A 17,594-nucleotide genomic window follows, 5' to 3' on the forward strand; every position below is an offset into this window, starting at 1 on the left:
TATTGACTAATAACTCAATCCCCAAGCAATAAACATACTTTTAAAAATATGCTAAAAATAAGTCAGGTCAAACAAGTAATTAATCACATAACATAGAAAAAGAAATATAAAATATATGACAATATATTTAAAGGCCAACAGAAAAACTTGATGTATAATTTCAATTAGTTAATACATTTATTTTTATTAGGTAGTAAGGAACAACAACCTTCATCTGTCCGCTTATAAAATAAAAACAAAAGACACCATTGTTGATAAAGATACCAAAGAATTCAGCCTCTTTGAAGTACTGGATGACTTAATTTTGTTGTATGTGTTATTGTTGAGGAATGGGGTTCAGAATAATCATCCACGGTGGAGCAGACATTGGGAGACAGCTACAAAAGATAGCTTATTGAAACTCGAAGCACAACTTGTACATTTTGGTTATATATATGGCTTATCTCCCTGACCCTGGGCTGAGTTCAGCTTAGTTTGGCCTTTTCCTGGGTGTAATATGTTGAAGCAATTGAATTCACACATTGTCACATTCAACTACACAACCGAAAATCTTGCTTTTTGTTTATGGCAAATGAACACGTGGTTTTGTTTTGTTGTTGTTTGAGAAATTTTATTTTTTTTTACGCACTTAACTGCTTTTTCTTTAAACTATAATTCTCCCTTCCCCCTCTCTCTGTCTCTGTCTCTTTCTCTTGTGTGTATGCGTGTGTTTGTGTGTACATGTATGCATGCAGGTGTGAACATGGAGTGCTTGTGGAAGTCAAATTACAACTTTCCAGGCATCAGTTCTCAACTTCCTCTTTGCTAAACCAGGTCTGTTGTGCTGTGCCTCATACTTCAGTCTAGTCAGCCTGAAGGATTCTGGGTGATTTTCCTGTCTCCCTTTTTCTTCTGCAAATAAGAGTGCTAGGATTACAGATATGTACAAACACATCTGGCTTTCTACATGTACCAGGAATTGTACTCTGGTCATCAGGATTTTGTGGTTAGTGCTTTTGCTAACAAACCCATCTCCCTGGCTCAAATTAGCTTTGTAAAAGAGTTACTTTGAATCCCTTAAGTCATCCTTGAGTCAGTCTACTCTTCTCTGCTTGATGTGATGGGCCACAAACATGGTGACACATCCTGCCAAGCACATAATGAGCTTGAACACTAGCCTTTGGTGAACTTATTAGGTTGGGTTCTGTTACTTATGCTTAAATATGTGTGCCCCAAAGGAGAATAAAAGGAAAAAAATTTAAACATTGAACAACAGTAAAAACTACATATGGCATCCACTATAAAGTTGAGGGTTCATCATGGAAGAGGGCATTGAAGGAAAAAAAAGGGGCAGAAGCTGTGGGAGGATACACAGAAAGAGACATATAGACAGGACATAGTTTTTGCACTCATGAAGTCACTGAACATGTGTGTTCTGGACAAGACCTACACAATATTGAGCCCTTGAACATACTGTCATGGGTAATAGGGGCCATGAGATCCTCTTCCTTCTCAAGGGACTCCCAATAGTTAATAGTATTAAGGAAGTGGATATTATTTTCTTTTCTGGTGCAGCGACTCCTAAATTTCACTTTTTGCAGTCAATAAATCCTAATTAATTTCCTTGGGCTACACATGAAAAGCAGACATGAGAGAATAAAGGGAAGTTGTTTAGAAGAAGGCTTCTCATAGCAGAGAGGGAGAAATGACAGGGGTGAAATCAACTAAAATTTATTGTATAAAACTATAAAACTGTATGATAATAAAATACTTATTTAAGAATGAAGCACAAATGATTCTGAAGCACAGTCACTGGATTTTCTTAGAAATTTATATGGGCTCAAAATTAAGATACAGATGAATACAATGTTCTTTTTCCATTCTAAATTGTTTTTAAGTCCTCAGAAAATGAAATCTCCAAAATACAAGCTAACTGGAAATCAATAAAAGTGAAAATTATTTTGGATGAATTTTGATTGTTACATCTTAAATGTGTGTTACTTCATGGGAGATACAAAGGAAAACAGCATCTCTCCATGTTACTTAGAAAGACATAATGAGGTCTCTATTAATCATAAAATGAAACATTAATATCGTGGTTTAAAATAATTGCCTGAGTCTTTCTGCCATGATAGCATATTAGTTTAGAAGGCTGTGAAGTTCTTCTCTGAGAGATACCTGGCAAGGTAGTCTTTCACGCTGATAGACTGTTGGGTACCAACAGGTATGACCTGAGGATCAGGTATACAGGTCTGTGCGTTTGATGTGGCTGATTGCTAACACTATCTTCTGGGCATGCTTATTTATAGATGACTACAAATGGCAGATTCTTCTCAGTGTGAGAAAAGAGAATGAGATTCCTAGGAGCTCAAGCAGTTTTATTTTTAAGTTAGGATTATATTCTTCTTATTCTCTGTAAATTTCTCCTGTGTGCATATTATTGTTTGGATCTTAAATGTTGAGCAGCTGTCCCGTCCCCTCTATTGAAAGCTTTGTTCCCAATAGAGCAGTGCAAAATAGAGTCTTTGGGATTTAATTGGATTATGAGGGCTCTGACTTCATGAGTAGATTAATCCATGAATTGACTCGCAGTTTAGTGAGTTTTGAAGGAGAGGTTTTATTACTTATTATTACTTATATTACTTATTATAAAAGTGGATTCTCTCTTTGCTTCCTGGATGGCTCTGTAGCTCTTATCTGTCACAAGGTTCTTCCATGACAATCAGCACTGATCAAGAACAAAGGGCCAAGTGATAGTGGACTATGCCTTCTGAAACAATAAGACAAAACAAAATATTTCCTTCTCGTAAGTTGAAAGCCTAAGGTGTTTTGTAACAGCTAAATAAAGAACACCAACACAATGTGCCCAATTCAGTAACATAGCCTAATGGAGCCATATGGAGCCCTATGTTCTTGAGATATACTTTAAAAGTACATAATAAAGCTAATAATTTTCATCTTCTGGGAAGTTCTAATTCATAAATTTATAACACATATCTTACTACTGTTTAAATGTTCTATTACATTAGTATGGTGCTGTAGGTTACACTTGTAATCCTAGCCCTTGAGAGGCTGAGGCATAAGAATAAACTTGGGTTGAAAGAAAGCTTAGCTTCAGAGTATGCTCTAGGCCATTGTAGTCTACAAAATTAGGCCTTGTCTTAAAAAAAATACATTCATAATCTAAGACACACTCAAACCAAAATTGAATGGATTCAAAGGTAGTGTACCTGAGATGTGGCCAGAGTCTAATATGGTGGCTAATGTTCCAAATGTTATTTATTCAGGCTTTCTCCTTACAAAAGGAGACCACATGATGAACATGAAGTGGTATTCAAGGCTGTTTGTTGACACTGAGTATTCTGTGCATGGAACTTTTCTGAAAATGTTCTCTTGCAGTCGGACCTTAGGAACATGTCTAGTTGTAGTCAGACTATGCTTTGAGAACACTGCTTTTCAGGCCATTTCAGAATAAGTTATTTTTCTTTTTCAAAAGTATAAAATTGGTAAGATCTGAAACCATGACCAATGAAAGACTATGTGGCAATTTGGTTTGGTTACTTTTGGCTCCTATGTGCAACTATAGGCATCAAATATCCTCTCCATGCACAATGCATCGTTAAACTTGCTTGTATTTTGTACCTCATTGGTCTCTTATTTAGGAACCTATTTCTAAAATTTGATTTTTTAAGAATTTCATACATGTGTACAGTGCATTAGGATCATAAACAACATATGTTCTCCTGCAGCTACCCCTGGTACCTCCAACAAAGCACCTCCCAACTCCTTCTTTCCTTTTTTTCCTTCCTTCTTTTCTCCCTCCCTCCACTCTTCCTCTCTTTTTCTCCCCCACTGTGTCTAGTTAGTGCTGCCTGTATGTGCATGAATGTGGGGCCATTCAGTTACTACACTACACTGTTAAATTTCTTTAACAACTTCATACATGTATATAATACATTTGGATTATTAATAACCTCTACCTTGTCTTACCTCTTTCATATCCCTACCATCCTTACTCCCTACCAATCTCTGTCCCAGGCTCATGACTTTTGGGTTTGTTTTAAGACCTGTTTAGTTTAATCAGGGTCTTCTGTATATACATCACTTTGAAACTATCCTTTTGAGCCTAGTAGAGTCACTGGTGGACCCACAATTGAAGCCAATGACTCTCCTTCTCTCTGAATCTCAGCAATAGTTGTGGGTATAATATCACATACTAGCTAAATTGCTTCTGGAATGTAGTTTCTTCATGAAAACTTTTCTCATTAAATCATTTTTTTTCATAGAGAAATAGAATCATCATTCTATGTAAAATATCCTAGAATATAACTTGTTTTATTCATGGAGCAATAGCTGTCATGTTCACATTAATAGAGGTTATTGCTGCCAAGGGTTTTATAGTTGGCAGGCACTAGCTAAGTAGTTGCATGTACTTTCTCTGTTAAGAATCACAGTAACATGACCACAGCAGAACCATTATCATCTCTGTCTTACAGACGAGAAAAATCATAGTGCAGACTCTGAATTGCACAAAATTGCAAAGTTGGGAAATGACAGATGTAAGATTTGATCTCAGAGTTGTCTGCTTTTTGCATCTATGCTTTGACCTCCTTTGCTGTATCAACCCAAGAGTGAGATCTATCTTCTGGGACTGAAAGGATTTTTGCAACACTTGCTGTTGTTAGGATAATTTACTCAACTACTCTCGTAATGACACAGACAGGCAGATGTGGACATTATTCCCCTTGTGGAGCTGATGTGATCATTATTCTCATTGTGTAGCTGATGTGACCAATGTTGACAGGAAAAGCACTTTATCCCAGAATGCATATTAGGGAAAGAAAATAATAAATCAACAGGATTGCTCAACTCTTAATGTCAGCTAAGATCCCCAAACTGAAAATCATTTGTGAAAGAGTAACAAAGGCATTGTCACTAAATAGATATCCTTATGCTAGCCCATTTTCAATCTCAGAGATGCATATGGGAAGTGAGTGTTTTGTTAGGAGGAAGCTTGGTAATGAGAATTCACAAAAACAGTATTATTCCTACAGTGGGATGCTCAATCTAAATTATAAATCAACTAATGTAAAGCTCAAAAAACCATTTAGGCAGTTCAACAAATGTAGTTTGTGACATAGGGCTTGGAATATTAGTCAATCAAGTCAAAATATAATTCAGTAATGTAGTATAGCAGAAGATGACAAGGTTATCTCATATCAATCATAGGAGAAGATGGCCCCACAGGAAATGTACGCACATGCAATATTGGGAGTCTTTTGAATTGCATTTTTCTCTTGGCCAGAATTTTTTTTTTTTATCTTTTTTTATTATTTTTTATTTTTTTTTATCAGTTACATTTTATTAACTCTGTATCCCAGCCATGTCCCGATCCCTCATTCCCTCCCAGTCCCTCCCTCCCTCCCTCGTCTCCACCGTGCCCCTTTCCAAGTCCACCGATAGGGGGGACCTCCTCCCCATTCATCTGATCCTGTTTTATCAGGTATCTTCAGGACTGGCTGCAAAGCCCTCCTCTGTGGCCTAACAGGACTGCTCCTCCCTTCGGGGGAGGGGGGAACAAAGGACCCAGCTATACCACTGCTAGGTATATACCCAAAGTTTGTTCAAGTACACAAAAAGGACACTTGCTCAGTCATGTTTATAGCAGCTCTATTTGTAATAGCCAGAACCTGGAAACAACCCAGATGTCCATCAACGCTGGAATGGGTACAGAAATTGTGGTATTTTTATACAATGGAATACTACTCAGCAATCAAAAAGGAGGAAATCATGAAATTTGCAGGCAAATGGTGGGATCTAGAAAAGATCATTCTGAGTGAAATATCCCAGAAGGAGAAAGACAAACATGGGATATACTCACTTATATAGACCTATAAGATATGATAAACATAATGAAATCTATACACCTAAAAAAGATAATCAATTGAGCGGACATGGGGTAAGATGATCAATCCTCATTTAGAAAGACAGATGGGATGTGCATTGAACGTATGACAGGAGTCTACTGAGCGCATCTGAAAGACTCTAACTAGCAGTGTTTTCAAAGCAAAGACTCATGACCAAACCTTTGGCAGAGTACAGGGAATCATAAGAAAGAAGGGGAGTTAGTCTGATGGGGAAAGGATAGGAGCTCCACAAGGACCAAATATATCTGGGCACAGGGTCTTTTCTGAGACTGACATTCAACCAAGGACCATGTATGGATATAACCTAGAACCTCCACTCAGATGTAGCCTGTGGTAGCTCAGTAACCAATTGGTTTCCCAAAGTGAGGGGAACAGGGACTATTTCTAACAGAATTGTTAACAGTGTCATTTGCTCACACATACAGGGCTGATAGCCCAGCTTATCGCTGCTTGACAGCTAGAAATCACCGTAATTCCTATAGTATGTGAGCCTCTTGTTGTGATTGCTAACCACTTCAAAGTCCAAATCAGAGGGTCTCAGACAAGTCCACTGGTACTGAAAAGTCCTATGTAAAGACAAAATAATGAAAGCAGTGGCATCCTTTACGCCTGCATAGTCTGTTGATTAAAACCCAAGATATGGGTCTTCCTCACTCGCAAAAGAATATCTTATTCACACAAAGGTGCAAATACCAGAAGTGAGACAATCTGGTTCACCTTTTAGGTGTCTACCCATTGCCTTTTTAAAAATTCTCCAATGTAAATGCTTTTGGATGATAGGAAGAATATGGAGAATCAGACTTTTAGTTCCAAATATTCTTTTTTTAATTTAATTATTTTTATTTTTATTAATTACAATGTATTCACTTTGTATCCCCCCTGTACCTCCCTCCTCCCCTCCCCATCCCACCCTCCCTCTTCCCCATCCATGTTCCTCTCCCAGTCCACTGATAAGGGACATCCTCCTCCCCTTCCTTCTGATCCTAGTCTATCAGGTCTCATCAGGAGTGGCTGCATTGTCTTCTTCTGTGGCCTAGTAAGGCTGCTCCCCCCTCAGGGGGAGGCAAACAAAGAGTGAACTAATTCTTAAGTAGCATTTCATGTTTATTCTTCTTCACCAGGCCAGCCATTAACATGAAGATATTTCCAGAAAGCTGCTTTTTAAAGCAACATATACCTTTCATGGAATAAACTTACACAGTCTTATGAACAAGAATACATAAGTAAATATCAATTCAAATTTCCAAGAACCTACTTGCAATTTCACAATAGCAGGTAGAATTTGCCATGAAAGGGTTGATGGAAGAGTGGAGGAGAAAATATAACATGTATTTCTAATTAAGCAACTAAGCAAAGCTTATTCAAAAATAAAATTCTACATTGAGTAACAGAGTTCAGAATTCAAGGTGTATCTTGTGATATGACCAACTCTTCTCTCTTTCTGACAAAACATGTTGTGTTCTAGACACAAATAGTAAATAGTAGTGGTATTTGACCAAAATCAAATGATGGCTCAACACTCCAGCACACACACACACACACACACACACACACACACACACACACAGATATCTTTAATATCTACTTTGAACTCTTTGCTCTCTCCTTCTCCTCTCCCTCCTCTTTCCCTTTCTCTTCTTCCTTCCATTTTCCTCTTCCTGCTCTTCCTCCTCCTACTACTCTGCCTCCTCTTTTCTTCCCCTTCTTTTTCTGTTATTCATTTAAGTGAGACAGGGTTTCTTTTTGTAACCCTGTTCAGCATAAAACTATAGAACTCACTGTAGGTCAAACTTGCCTTGAACTTGAAGCAATCCTCCAACTTCTGTTTCCTGAATGCTAAGGTTATAGGCATCAATCATGGTGTCATCAATCCCTTCTTTCCTTCATTCAGTCAGTCTTTCCTTGCCCCTTTCTTCTTAAGAACTCTTCTCCTCTCCTTTTCCTTTATTTTCTTTCTTTTCCCTTCCCTTTCCTTCCCTCTCCTCTTCTTTCCTGTTATCTCTTCTCTCCTCTCCCTTTTCATCTTGTCTCTCCATTTACCCTTCTCTCTAAATACTTGTAATAAAGCAGCTTAGTTAAAAGAAAGAAATAAAGTAAAAAAGGACAGTCTTCTAGGGGGAAAAAGCAAAGAACATAGTATAAATGCTCTCTCTCTCTCTCTCTCTCTCTCTCTCTCTCTCTCTCTCTGTTTCCTGTGTGTGTGTGTGTGTGTGTGTGTGTGTGTGTGAATATGTTGGTGGGGGGGAGGGTGTGCGTGTGCGCATGCGCCTGTGTTTCATCTGTTAGTAACATTTACATTCCATGATTTGGGAATTAAGTGAAATGCCTTGGTCAGTGAGCATCACAGTTGAGAGACACTTCAGTGGAGTCCTACAATGCTCCTTTCTTTTCACTGTGGCTCTTTTCTTTTCATCTATTTTTGTTCCAGGAAAAGAGACCTTTTAGTCAACAAAAGAAATTCCTAAACAAATTCACTTATTAAAAAACAATCCGAACCATAAATTAGAAAGAAAAAAAAACCAAATCAATGATAAGTGAAAGGAAACAATCTGCATTCTTATATTCCTGATGAAATTTAGGGAGCAGATTCTCCTTGCTTGGACAGTTCGGGACTTAGCCTGCTCCTTTCGAATAGTCTGTAAAGTATCAACCAGCATCCACATGTTTATCTGAGAGCTTAGGTGGGAGCTAAGAAAATAAACACTGTGAATGTGTTTGGTATTAGGGTGGAAGGCACTGGGTCCCTCTTTTCCACTTGTGGAGTCCCTGCTGCTGCCTTACAGCTTGGGATGTAAGCAGGCTTGAGCCTAGACCCGAGCTGAAGGGGAAGGTGTATGATGTTTGTACAGCTGAAAACAAGATGAAAAACCCCAGGTTCCCTCTCACACCCCATTAGACCCTGGAGTCCATGGGGTGTTGCACTCAACACATAAACACTCTGCTTAGGGAAGCCCAGGCTGGGCTGTGAGAGGGCGAGGCCCAGTCTCCTACAGGAACAATGGCAACTCTGTGAGGAGGCAGGTATCCTCACCGTGAGCGCCTTGGTCTGGGACACATTAATCACTGCTTCCACCTTGTGCATTTCAGTAAACCCCAAGGCCTTTGGGGATCAATAAAGAAACAACAGGTAAGAAGATACCCAATCAGAAAAATAAACACTCAGGGCCATGGTTTCCACTCATTCTTTCCTTCTCTACAGTGGCAGAGTGGGAAGAAAGTGGAATTTGGAGCAAGACCTGCTCATCATGGCTGAATTTGCTATTGTTGACAATTGATGGAATTCCCTTGCCTTCATACCACCTTATACTTTTGCCCAAACTGGTTCATCTTCCCAGTGTATTCTTCAACCACATATATGGTATTTTGGCACATGCCTGATTATCTTTCTAGAATGAAGTTCTACATGTTTGCCTCACAGGAGATTTTTTTTTTTAATCTTCTGATGCATACCTAGTTATTACCATGCTCAGTGTCCCCTTGCTGTTAATAAATTAATATTAAAGTGCCTCAGCTTCATTGGAGTTCCTATTTCCACACTTTTCTCCAGTCTCTAAATAGATAAATATCATGTCCATTTGTGAGATGATTTAGGCTGAATGGCAATGTCTTGTCTATTTCCAGACTCTCTTTTTGTTAATACATTATCTATTTTTTGGTTTCAGCTATTGTATATTATTTGGGTCTCTGTATGCTAAAATAATAGCCATCCAGTGCTAATAGTTTTTATAACAATAGTTTTGTAATGTAACTTTACTCAGACACATAATCTTGATCATTTTAACCAGTGTACCTTGAAGTAATAATGGATAATAACCATTGAGTCCAGGGATTTATTGTATAATATTTTTTCAGTGCTGGAGATTTAATCAAGCATCTTCAGTATACGAGACAAGTATTCTACATTGAGCTGTATCTCCTGGCTATTAGTTAAAGAATGAATGGCTCCCAAAGGTAAATGTAGAAGGCATTGGGTGGAAACCGTAAGAGTCAATCTCTAACAGGAAATTTTCACATCATAAGGTGAGTTCTTTTTTCTCTGCTCCATATTCTCCTGCTCTGATAAGCTGCTCACTTGGGGCCTAAACAATGGGAAAAATCAAACATGGACTAAAATCATTAATGGTGAAAGCAAAATGAACCTCTTTATTTAAAAGTTAAATTTCTCATACAGTTACAGCTGACCGACACAGCCATGGCCTGCTTTCATCCCAAGCTGTAAGAAGAGAAAATAAGTTAAAGAAGAAACATGCACTGGAGGATGTCATGTTAGTGAAGATGGAGGTAGAAAGTGGAGAAGTGTAGTCACTGGTTACTGAGCAACCACCAGGTCCTGGAAAGAAGCAAGGGAGGATTCTTCTTTCTAACCTTCTAAAGCAGCATGCCTGCTAATACCATGTCCTTATATACTTAACTTCTAGACTGGTGATTCTCATCTTCCCTAATGCTATCACCCTTTGATACAGGTCCTCACTTTATAATGAAATATAACTATTAAATTATTTGGTTGCTACTTCATAACTGTAATTTTGCTATTATTTTGAATCATAAAGTAAATATCTGAAATGGAGGATATCTAATATATAACTCCAGTGCAGCTGTCATTTGCTATTTGGTAAGTTCCTTACTTTCTTCCATCCTTCTCCACATTATTCCACCCTTCCAACCCCCCAACCCTAGGTAAAAGAGAAAGAACAATCGACAGGAAAGGGGGAATCATTAACATTAGCAGACTTCCTGCTGATTAGGGGCTTGGAGCTACTTGGAGCAAGTTTGATCTTCACCATCAGAATATTCAATTTATTTTCCTCATCTCTTTGTACATGACCACTTGACAAACCACAACAACAGCAACCAGCAACCACCAGCAGCAGGAGGAGGAGGAGGAGGAAGAGGAAGAAGAGAAGAAAGAGGAGGAAGAAGAAGAAAAGGAGCAGCAGCTGCTGCCAAAGCCCCTCTCAAGGTGCAAGTCTTTATACGCACCCTCAAGAGTCCCCAGAATTCCAAATGTCATTCACTTGGAGAAACTATCTGCATCTGACAAAATCACAATCTTGCTAGAACATGAGGCAAATCTTAGTCAGAAGCTCTGGACAATCCGATGCAGCCCATTATCCCATACCTAGGATTAAAACAAAAACAACATTTCTGTATTTTTAAAGAAACCAAAAATTCTCACTACACTCCAGTGAAAGAGTTGTTTAACCCCCCAAAGAGGCTGCAATCCACATGTTAAGAACTGCTGTTCTGCAGACGCTGAGACTTATGGCCAACTGTTGGGAAGAGTGCAGGGAATCTTATGTAAGAAGTGGGAAATAGTAAGATCTGGAGAGGACAGGAACCCCACAAGGAGAGCAACACAGCCAGAAAATTTGAACACAGGGGTTTTCCCAGAGACTCATTCTCCAACCTAGTACCAGACATGGAAATAATCTAGAACCCCTGCACAGATGTAGCCCATGACACTTTAGTGTCCAAGAGGGTTACACTTGGGAACAGGGACTACCTCTGACATAATCTGATTGGCCTGCTCTTTGATCACCTCGCTATGAGGGGGGAGCAGCCTTACCAGGCCACAGAAGATGACAATGCAGCCACTCCTGATGTGATCTGATAGACTAAGATCAGAAAGAAGAAGAGGAGGACCCCCCCCTTATCATTGAACTTGGGGAGGGGCATTCGTGAAGAAGGGGGAGGGAGGGTGGAACTGGGAAGGGAGGAAGAAGCTTATGGGGGGATACAAAGTAAATAAAGTGTAATTAATAAAATTAAATTAAATTAAAAAAAAGAACTGCTGTTCTGGACCTTGGAGAATAAAATTATGTTGTATCAAAAAATACAGTTGGGCAAATATTGGAAGCTCTGTGAATGGTCTTGCATTGTCTTGACTTGATAGTCCTTTTGGCCTTTATTTTCTTTTTAAGTCTTTCCCTGGTATGTAGAACTAGACCCTGAGTTAACATTTCCGGAGGGGCTACAGTTGGGATACAAAGTGAATAAATTGTAATTAATAAATAAAATAAATTTATAAAAGAAAAGAAGAAAAAAAAGGAGTCTTCCCAATAGCCAACATAAAAGCTTGATAAGTCACTTAATTAAAGCAAAACCATAATAATCTGTATAGATTCAAGAATTCCCTACCCTGCCACAGCTACATCTCTGAGCGTTAGAACTGGCTCTTGCTAGCTCCAGCCCCTGAGTATAACTTCCTCTTCAGCTGTAAAGAGCCAGGGTCTGTCCGCCCTTCTACACTGGAATCATTCTGAAAAGGTAGTAAATCTCCAAATTCTATACACACATTTATCTTAGAGCTCATTTTTGTCTTAGGATGTCATATTAGATGACATGTCTCTTGTTCCTTGGTTTCTGTTAAACCAGCTTTGCTCAGGACCAAACCCTTACCTCTAGGCTGATTTTTCTTGGGCTCCTTCTGGGTTATGTTTGCCTTTCCATGACCTATGTGTTTGGATGATAGTGATCTAACCTTTTTGTTTTCTTCACTTTTGCCAGGTATGCTTTTCTTAATTAAGTCTCTCTTGCCTGACAAGTACCCATCTGAACTATTGTTCCAATCTCTTACTTCTGTCAAAACTGAAGAGCAGATAACAAGACAGATTAAAGATCTCAGGTTCCTGGAAAGTTCCAGGTCAAGATATCTGTATTAAAAAAAAAAAAAAAGTCTGTATTTTGTTAGTGCAGACTGTCTTCTTTGCATCCCAATGTAAAGCAATTAGAAAACCATGCAGCAGCAACCCAAGCCATGAATGAGAACATCATGCTGTGCCATTCTTTCTCTCATCCAACATTGTCTAATCAACAGTGGAGCTCCAAGAATCCCCCTACTTAACTCCATACAATTACTATCTCCTTGTCTCACCTATATTTATCTTTAATCACCTCTTTTTTACTGAAACAGATTCCTTTCTAGTCTGATTGCTACCAAACTGCCTCCCACACACTCATTCTTCTCATTGTAGCCAGAATGAAATTTGACAAATGAAGACCAAGTTATCGTATTTGTTCTTTTTTCAGTATACTGAATGCTATAGGACTTAGCCACCAGGAAGCACCCTTTTTTCCATCGGAAATCTCTTCTCCACCATCCTGCATCTCTTCTCCTATCCATGTATATTATGATTCAGATACATCTAGCACTTCTAGTTCCTCAAAGATACTATCTATGCTCTTTTAGGCCATAGTTTATGATAAAAATCTTGATTAAAATGTCCTTTATCCATTAGTTACCACATGAAAATGCCTCTAATACCAAAGCAGAACAAGATATTTCCTTACCCATCCTATACCCGTATAGAGTTACTTAATTATTTATAACCCAGAGACATCCCATAACTGTGCTGATAGAGCACTACCATGGTAGGCTATCTGTTTGCAAGTCCATTACAATGCAGAGATTTTCTGAGCAGGCCTGTGACTCACTCAGCCACTCTTTCCTGTTATCAGTCAAAATGTACACAAGCCATACATTGCATACATAGGATGAGTTTCTAACCAGGAGGACTGTTGGATACATTGGTGGACAAGAGAAAGAATCTACCAAAAGGAACTAGAACATTTCATCCTCTGTTATCCTTATGATTTATATGTTCATAGTGAAATGTTTGTCAAACATGCCTTATGAACTTGAATTAATTATGTATCTGTAAGCAAAACTTTTTTTCTGCTCAGCTTTGAAATGAGGGAGGAATTTTCTGTGCTGTTATGCTTACCCTATTATTGTAGATTGTTTCTTGAGGGGATAATTTAAAAAGCACAAAAATAAAATTTATCTGTTTTTCTTTTCTTTTTTCTTTTCTTTTTTTTTGTATCTGCATTTCTTTTTTTTTTTTTTTCAATGCAGTTTATTCAGGAACCTTGAACAATCCTCGGACCCTGGGGAAAGCCAGCCCACAGCTTAAATAGCCTCTGGGTAGCCAACCCAGGCATGCCACGTGGGCAATGCAGATAGGTCCACATACATGGAAGCAAGCCAGATCCTCAGCCTTAGCCAAATGTGGAATTATTTGTGACAGAGAGCACTCACCATCGGGAAGGTGGAAGGCGGAAACCAGCTCCATCTTTAAGGCATAGCATTCCGCAGCTCTCTACAGTTCCCCCTTTTTGTTTTAGACGCATCAGGCAAGAGTAGAGGTCTGATCTCTGATATTAGAAATAAATTGGGACTTTGTACCGATGTTCATTTAGGTGTCATCCACCCAAAGAGCATCAGACCCGTCCGATTCCTTTTTCTCAGAGGCGGGACCTGGGGCATCAACCCGCATGCAATCAGACATGCTCTTCTCTGGGTCCAAAGCGGCTGACCCTGAGTGCAGTGCTTAGCCTCGCATCCTGAGCGTATCATTTTAGCTTTTTATGGTATCCAACCATGCTTGGGGAGAATGTCCTGCTTCAATGGCTGTAAAGGCCTGAATGATCATGGCTGCATCACACTGTTGTGAGACTCTAATCTTGCATATATACCACAGGCAAACCAAGGAGACCAACACCAGAAGGCCTGCTAATGCTCCCATGCCCGCCCATTCCTTCAGATGATTCATGGCTGCAGCAATCCATGTTGATAATCCTGTGGCTAGTCCTGCGTCCACTCTGGTAGAATTTACTGTGACAATGGCCACTCTCAGCTGCTCCATCGTAGTATCGAATTCTCCAGTCCAATTACCTAAAATATAGATAGACAATTGTTTAGACAGATTTGCAGCACAGGAAAAATTCTCATGTTGTATGCTAGTGACAAAGTCCAGCATACTTTCATTGACAGCCAGGTTGAGCGATTTGCCATAGGGTATCAATTTGCTCCTGCAAGAGGTCAATCCTCTGATTGACCACCATCAAGCTTCCTTTTAGTTGAGCATTAATTCCTTTATGTACAACTAAGGCATGAGCTACATTGGCTAAATGATTATTCAGGGTCTGAGCAGTCTGCACAGTATGACTCATGGCTAATGCCCTGGTGGTAGCTCCAACAGCCGCCAATGAGATGGTAGTAACAATGGTGGCTGTAGTTCCAAGATCCCTTTTCTGTCTGAAGAGAGTCATAGCGTGAGGGGCATCAATGGGCACAGGCACCCAGTGAGGCATGCAAGTAACCAGGGCATACCTAAATTTACTAGCATTCCAGCATTGGGCAAAAAAGCAAGTATCATTACCACAATTACTTGGCTCTATCTGGCTAATAATGAATAAAAATGGGGGATGTAGACAAGCAGGTGTGGGCTTATAGGAAATATTATGAGAAGCCTTAACCCCTCGTTGGAACATCCTGCGTCAGTTCTAGAACTAGCAGTGGTGGTGTCCGTTTCTAGTACTTCCCAAGCTGCAGAGGCTTTAAAGTACTGAATAAATTTTAGCACAGTGTGGCATGTGGAAGCTTCACTGAGCTGAGTATATTTGTGTATAGCTGATGGCTGAAGAAATTTCTAGACTATCAAAGTGTGTTTTATAGTTTGTATGTTAAATGTGCTTAAAAAGACCATATGTTAAAGTCGTTCTTCTTAGAGAAGATTGCTGGGATGGAATGGAAACTTTGAGAGATAGTGTCTGGTGGGATGTCCTCACATAGTTGGCGTGCATCTTTTAAAGCGGTTGTAGGATCCTGGTCTTTCCTTTTCTTCTTTTTCTCACTTCCTTGCTACAGAATATCATTGTATGACACCTGTTTCTTATTGAGTGAGCCCAGTACAGTGCACATACATACACACACGTACAAAAACAACAATATCAACTGATTATTCACTGGTGTTGTAGAACTCTGAGACAACATATACCTGCTCCTATTGAAGCTCTCAGATATTGTATGATAATGACAGAAAGTTGACTAGCATACTCGATAAAAATAGATAAGAGATAGAATTTAAGAGATGGCAGGCTCTTTGACCTCTCCACCCCCCAAGGGAGGAGCAGTCCTGCTAGGCCACAGAGGAGGACTTTGCAGCCAGCCCTGAAGATTCCTGATAAAACAGGCCAAATGAAAGGGGAGGAGGTCCTCCCCAATCCATGGACTTGGAAAGGGGCAGGGAGAAGCTGAGGGAGGGTGGGATTGAGAGGGAATAAGAGAGCGGGATACAGCTGGTATACAGAGTTAATAGTGTAACTAATAATAATAATAGAAAAAAAAAAGATAGTTTTACTCTTGAGCATGATGAACCCGGAAGGAGAATCTTCATCTGCATGTGAAGTGTTCAGTTACCCCACAACAGAGTGGGTAGGATAAATGACAAGAAAACTTGACTACATATTAATAAGTACTAGTTTTTGAGCCAGAGAACACAAAAATACTGAATAAACCAAGAATGGCAAAAAGATTGAGTATCTCACCTCAGTATCTTAACATGCACAGGCTGAGAGTTTACAATTAGAATTGAAAGTTGTAAACTTGACTTTCCCTGAAATAATGAACCATAATTATCTGTCTGTCTTGTTCTTATAATACTCATTGTGAGTCAAGGCTAGAAGTGTCCTCAAGTCTAAACACCAGTCAAGGGCATCACTGTATAAATCAACACTGTAAGAATACCAAATTGAAACTTTAAGCTTCCTTCAAGGTCCACAATCTTCTGTATAGAGAATGTGTGTGTGTGGGTGTGGGTGTGTACCTAGTGCTAATCTGATAGAGCAAGTTGATCCAGCAAAAAGACAGTATTAAAAACCCAGGATGTGGTGTCTTGACCAGAATTTCTTTTCAATATTAGTCTTTTTAATTAATTAATTAATTAATTAAAGTTCATTCACCTTGTATCCTAGCTGTAGTCCCCTCCTTCGTCCCCTCTCAAACTCATCATCCCTACCTCATTTCCTCCCATGTCCCTCCCCAAGTCCACTGATAGCAGAGGTCCTCCTCCTCTTCCCTCTGACCCTACTCTATCAGGTCTCCAAGGATTGGCTGCATTGTCTTCCTCTGTGGGCTGATAAGGCTGCTCCCTTCTCAGGAGGAGGTAGAATTTCTTGAGTTGAGCTAAATCTGCCACATTATTCTGGTTAGGGTTGCAAAACACTCATTGCTCAATTTTAAAATAAATAGATACCCAAACTCTGTAGTTATAGACAGCAATGTGGAAGGGTCAGGATTAGGTGACTGAGATGGTCAGGGACATTTCTCCATGACCATGCAGGCAATGTGAACCAAAGGATGGAGATTGACTGGGCATGTCTTCACCTTTCACCCTGCCAGTCCATCCCATGTTGCCTATAAGTGTTCTCCTTCAATGTAGTCTTTCTGGAAGAAGAGTGACACTAAATTTGACAGATTGATCATTTTTATACTGACAAATTTGGAATCAGACTGGGAGATTGTTTGAATAAATTGATAATACTAAGCTAGCACTAAAATCCTCAAGGTTGACTTAGATCTGAGCCTTAGGAAGCAGCTTAAGAAGATACAAAAGGTTTCTGACAGCAAAAGCTGAAAACATAAGCCCACGGAACACAGGAAAGCACAGTGCAGATTCCAGTATTCTTTGTACACATAGAAAATTACTTAAGAGATTGGAAATCAGGAATTCTGTGTTTCCAGGATTTTGCTTTTGTTCCTGTAAAACAAAACAAAATACCTCAAACTCCTGAATAAGCCTTTGAGGCCTGAGTGGATCAACTTCTGCCTGATCTAGTGTCTCTTTCTCTCTCCCCTAAATGTTAAGTCCTTTTACCAGTTCTTTCATTGTGCTTTGAATAGCCATC

The sequence above is a fragment of the Meriones unguiculatus genome, chromosome 12, assembly GCF_030254825.1.
Source record: "Meriones unguiculatus strain TT.TT164.6M chromosome 12, Bangor_MerUng_6.1, whole genome shotgun sequence".
In the NCBI taxonomy this organism is placed as follows: Eukaryota; Metazoa; Chordata; class Mammalia; order Rodentia; family Muridae; genus Meriones; species Meriones unguiculatus.